General features: G+C 35.7%; 1 pseudogene; it reads left to right on the top strand.

Annotated features, from left to right (window-relative positions):
• The first annotated feature begins 205 nt into the window (after window positions 1-205).
• On the top strand, window positions 206-1096 carry LOC116553689 (annotated as a pseudogene).
• The last annotated feature ends 5048 nt before the right edge of the window (window positions 1097-6144 follow it).

The raw sequence follows: 6144 nt of genomic DNA, 5'->3' as shown, positions 1-6144 counted from the left end.
TTAGAACGTAAATGAGGTTATCAGTTCGTCAATTCTTCCCCTTCCACCACCACCTCTTTTTTTCCCAAAGTTTCTGTATCACAGACTGAGGACAAAAGCTTGAATGTGAATTAAGAGTTGATTATAGGACCGTAAAGCAGCCCGCGAGACCACCTGGCCTCCCAGCGACTCAGGGCGCCCTTGAAAGTTCCAGGATCTCGGAGTTATGGCCGGTCGTTTGCTAGGCGGTAGGTCCCGGGCCCTGGACTTACTCCGGGACCTGCCGCGTGTGAGCCTGGCGAACTTAAAGCCGAATCCCAACTCCAGGAAACCGGAGAGGCGACCAAGAGGTCGGAGAAGAGGTAGAAAATGTGGCAGAGGCCACAAAGGAGAAAGACAAAGAGGAACCCGGCCTCACCTGGGCTTTGAGGGAGGCCAGACTCCATTTTACATCTGAATCCCAAAATATGGGTTTAACGAAGGACATAGCTTCAGATGCCAATATAAGCCTTTGAGTCTCAATAGACTGCAGTATCTTATTGATTTGGGTCGTGTTGATCCTACTCAACCTATTGACTTAACACAGCTTGTCAATGGGAGAGGTGTGACCATCCAGCCACATAAAAGAGATTATGGTGTCCAGCTGGTCGAGGAGGGTGCAGACACCTTTACAGCGAAAGTTAATATTGAAGTACAGTTGGCTTCAGAACTAGCTATTGCTACGATTGAAAAAAATGGTGGTGGTGTTACTACAGCGTTCTATGATCCAAGAAGTCTGGACATTGTATGCAAACCAGTTCCATTCTTTCTTCGTGGACAACCCATTCCAAAAAGAATGCTTCCACCAGAAGAACTGGTACCGTATTACACCGATGCAAAGAATCGTGGGTACCGGGCAGATCCTGCCAAATTTCCTGAAGCGCAACTTGAACTTGCCAGGAAGTACGGTTACATCTTACCCGATATCACTAAAGATGAACTCTTCAAAATGCTCTGTATGAGGAAGGATCCAAGGCAGATTTTCTTTGGTCTTGATCCAGGATGGATGGTGAATATGGCCGATAAGAAAATCCTAAAGCCTACAGATTAAAATCTCCTTAAGTATTACAGCTCATGAATTCCCATTCGAGAAAGCAAAGTTGTTAAGGAGAGCTGGAATAGGGACCGAAAGATGTGTATTTGTCATTGCATTTTCATTATGTATAACTTTCCAGATGATGATGTTACTTTTCAGTGTACTCAGATCTCTCATTTTCATTTAAAATTAAAATGGCAGGAAACAAGGACTGCATAGAGAAACTGAGTCTGTGTGGGTTCTGTCTCAAAGATACAAACTCTCTGATAGTCTATGGAAAGTAAACGACAGCTATTTTGGAATATTTCTCCTTTGTTTTTTCAATGATCTTTTCATCCAGGACTTGTTACTGTTACAGATCAGAATGAATATATAAGTGGAATGGGAATGACCTGTAGGCCTGCTCTGCCAAGATGAGAGTGGAGGGAGTGAGTTGGTGACTTCTCTTAATCTGTAGCCTCAGGGAAGCGCTGCTACCCAATGTCAAGATGGTAAAACCTCCGCCCGAAGTGTAAGATCAGGATATATGCTTAAGGTGTAAGGCTGATGAGTAGCTGCTAGGCAGATTTGCTAGCAACATTGAAGGTGAGAGAGAGAAAAATTGCAGGTGAATTTATTTTCTCAAATCTATGGTCAAAGTGGACAATGATTAAGCCATTAACGTATTTTTTTGAAGAAGGTAAGTGCTCTAGTTTAGATTGATATAATTTTACTTACCTGACATTGGAGACCTTCATCTTTCAGTCATTACAAATGATTTTGAAAAAACGGTTCGAATATTATTTGAGCAATAAAAACAATTGGCAACGTGAGAATTAAACTTAGTTAATATAAAAGATTCAGCAGTTAGTAAGATGTTTTTTTGAGGTAGTCTCCCTCTGTTTCCCGGGCTGGAGTCCAGTGGAATGATCTCGGCTCACTGCAACCTCTGTGTCCCAGGTTCAGGCAAGCAGTTAGTATGATTATTTCGCTTCTCAAAGATACTTTATATCCAAATCATGTGAAACCTTAATTTACATTAAAGATAATTCATAATTCTTCCACAGTAGAAATGAAATGATTCCTGGCTGGTTATTTTCTTAAAAATTAAAAGATTTGAAAAATTCAAAAAAAAAAAAAAAAAAAAAAGTTGATTATAAGCAGGAGTCAATAAAAATGACCTGGTTAAAAATAAGTAGTGTTATTTTGATTAGTGACATCTTGGTGTGGTACATTCAGCTTATATTAACAATCGTGAGAAAGTTTAAAAAATTGAATTTCTCACTTCTTTCTGTGATCAATATAGCATATAATTTTAAGTTCAACTTCTCAATGTAAGATATTTTATTTTACAGCTTTTTTGAGATATATAACACCAGAATGAACTAGTGCCAAATATTCTTCAACTCTGTTCTTTTTGTTGGTCTTTCTTCATCTTTGAATCTTTTTCCTAATCTCCATTCTATCTGAAGTAATTGGACAAAATATCAAGGAGAAAGTATTTTAAGTTATGAAGGATAAACAAAAATGTTCATACAGGAGTAGTTCATTTAATATTGCAAATCTTCAAAGTGCCACAAAATAAACTGTACACCTTAGCCTGGCATTCAAGAGCTTTGACAATTTTACCCACTCAAGTTCCCTTCTTTGCCTTGTAAATGAAGTCTTCAATCTAGTCAAACTGGCCTACTTATGGCTCCTTAGACACACCCTTTGTGTTTCTGACGTTTTGTCTCTTGTGTATGTCATGTCCCCTGCATGAAATAGCTTCCTTCATGCTTTCTTCTTCTGCCTCCGCCCTATGCATCTTTTAAGGCACAGTTAAAAATCTCCTTCCCCTGAGAAGTCTTTCTTTATTTCTCCCAGCATTCTTTATTATCAATATTTCTCATAAGTCATATTAAAAACCCTAATTTTCATTGTTACTTATCCTTTTATATATAAATTCTGTGATCTTTCAGAGAACCGGACTTTATATCAGGGATCAGGAAATCAGGAAACTTTCTATAAAGAATCAGATAGAAAATATTTAAGGTTTGTAGGCTAAGAGTCAAAATTTAGGTTATTACATAAGTACTCATAAAACAAGAGAGACAACGGAATTCTACTGTTTTTAATGAAATTTAAAAACAGTAACAATAATAATTGAGTAGAAACTTCTTAACTCAAATCTACTGATGAGAAGAATAGAAATATTTAGAGGGATAATATTTTGTTTATTTGGAGGTCAAAGTTAATTGACTACAAATATTCATCTCAGTGTTCATTTTTAATTAGATTTTATGTACAGTCATGTGTCACAGAATAATGTTTTGGTCAACAATGAACCACATTTATGATTGTGTTCCCATAAAATTATGATATCATATTTTTACTGTATCTTCTCCATGTTTAGATATATTTAGATATACATATTTTTCCCATTGTGTTGTAATTGCCTAGTGTATTCAATACAGTAACATGCTATGCAGGTTGGTACCCTAGGAGCATAGAGCTTAGGTTACACCTTTCAATTTGTGTTAAGTACACTCTAAAAAGTTAGCACAATGATGATAAAGCTTAAGAATACATTTCTCAAACTATATTTCCATCAATAAGTAATGCATGACTGTATTTCATCTTTGAAGCTGTCTTTTTACATAAACATAGGTATTGTCAAATGCTGATGATATTGATATCAACCCACAAGCATGATTTTAATTGAATACATTTATCATTTGGAAGATATCAATGTAATTCTATTAGGTTTTCTTTGATATTTCCCTTTTAGCCTGTCAGTACAGATTAATCCTTCTAATTAAAAATTAAGTTGAACCTCCTCAATTACAAATTTAGATTTTGAAAAACATAAATTTCATTTGCACTTGCACCAAAGCTTAAACTGTTAATGCCACTAAGGTTTGAGCAATCCATCCACTGTAATTTGTGTGAGAATGGAGATCTTGCTTCTTGTTTCAACTTTTGGCAACACAGCAAGTGTATAAAGCAGTGTGACGTTACTTGTGATTCAAAAATGTTCGTTGTCAAAATGACTTTACCATAGTGTGATTTTCACATATAAGACTGTTCTGTCTTGTAATTTTAGGTTAAATTCATTAAGAAACATTATCAAGATGGCGGTAAAAACTAATTTCCAGAGCCATTCAGTATTTGGCCATAATTGAAGATACATCTTCTCATTTAGAAAAAAAATCTCATTCTGGAGCCAAAATGTCACAGAAAGAGAAAAAACAAACAAAATAAAACACTGCCAAGTCATCAAACTATGCTTTGGTGAACAACTCAGGATATTTAAGTTCACAAGAGCAAATAAAGTTCATCACTGACACTAGTGGTTCAGTTACACATAATAGAATCAAACATTTTTCATAAAATAGTTGCTAATGAATAACACAATGAATAATCTTTTAAAATCTTACCAAATTCCATTCCAGTTTGTATTGAATCTGAGTTTTCTAAATTTCTTTGAAAATATCCTTGTAGATATTCACAGAGGCTAATGCTTCAGTCACTTCAAACTTAGCACTGAGTCCTTGACAACACAATAACGACTAAGCAGTATTGATAGCATCAGACAATTCATCAGGAACCAAGTAAAACCAGGAAAAAGTATTCCTTTAATTTTTTGATTCTCCTCCCGAAGTCCTCAACAATTCAAACAACTAATTTTGCCTAAAGGCTAAAAATTTAAATAAGCTTATTTTCTATGGACAAATGTCTTCAGCACCTGCAATCAAACATGCTGTAATTAACTCGCCATTGGCGAGTGGCTTTCCTTGACTGATTAACAAAGGAGGTACTTGAAAAGCTATGTTGCAGCCTCATTTTCACTTTTTTCTTTTTTGGAAAAAAACTTTGCATGGATAAGATATCTCATTTTAGATTTCCTCATTTTTTTTGGCCATTGGTTTCCCATGAATTGAGAATATAATGATGGTTGCTTAGTCTGTGATATGGTTTGGCTGTGTATCCACCGAAATCTCAACTTGAATTGTATCTCCCAGATTTCCCACGCGTTATGGGAGGGACCTAGGGGGAGATAATTGAATCATGGGGTCTGTGCAATTCTCATGATAGTGAATAAGTCTCAGAAGATCTGATTGGTTTATCGGGGGTTCTGCTTTTGCATCTCTCATTTTTCTTTTGCCCTGGCCATGTAAGAAGTGTCTTTTGCCTCCTGCCCGCTTCTGAGGCATCCCCAGCCACGCGGAACTGTTAAGTCCAATTTTTTGTTGTTATTGTTCTAAGTTTCGGACATGTCTTTATCAGTAGCATGAGAACAATTTAATAGAGTCTGGTAATGGTTCTTTTAACCAGCTATAGTGTCATCACTTAATAAACAGAATGCTTTGTCATCTAACTTGATAACAAATTTATTCGCACTTCCCTTTGCCTCAAAATAATAACACTCAAAGTTCACATTCTCTTTTTCTGTTTTGATAAAATGGATATGCACTGTAACTAAATACATAATTTTAAGCAACACGCATGGCATGCAAAACACCTTTGAGTTATAACTGTGATTTTGTAGACAGTTGATCCGCAGTGAAAAGAGTTGAGAGCACCATATACGGTCTCTGTTCCAATTATTCCATTCCACCATTGCAGCACAGAGACTGCCACAGACGATATGTAAGTAAATGAGTGTTGATATTGTCCTATAAAAGTTTCTTTACATACACTGAAATTTAAATTTCATTTAATTGTCATGTGCCAGGAAATGTTGTTATTATTCAACTATTTAAAAATGTAAAAGTGTTCTTAGTTTATGAAGTATAGACAAATAGGAAGTAGGTTACATTTGGCCCACAGGTCATAGTTTACTGAACTCTAATCTATACCATTATGCTTAATACAGACCAATGCAGAATACACAATCAAGAAATGTTAGTTGGCTAAAAATGACACCCTTGTGTATTTACTTAATTGATGTTAATAAATTAATATATGCTAAAATTTCTATAAATATGGGTTTACTCTTCAATCTGTGCATTGGTGAAGAAAGGTACTCTCTACTATTTATTCATGAGGAACCAGATGTATGCCCTCAAGCGTGTATTAGTAAAAAGAAGCAAATGACCTACTGTGTACTAATGAAATCAATTAAGACT

The sequence above is a fragment of the Sapajus apella genome, unplaced genomic scaffold (genome assembly GCF_009761245.1).
Source record: "Sapajus apella isolate SASKATOON/1434 unplaced genomic scaffold, GSC_monkey_1.0 scaffold1, whole genome shotgun sequence".
NCBI lineage: Eukaryota > Metazoa > Chordata > Mammalia > Primates > Cebidae > Sapajus > Sapajus apella.
Note: the sequence above shows the minus strand (reverse complement) of the source record. Positions and strands in the feature narration are given on the sequence as shown.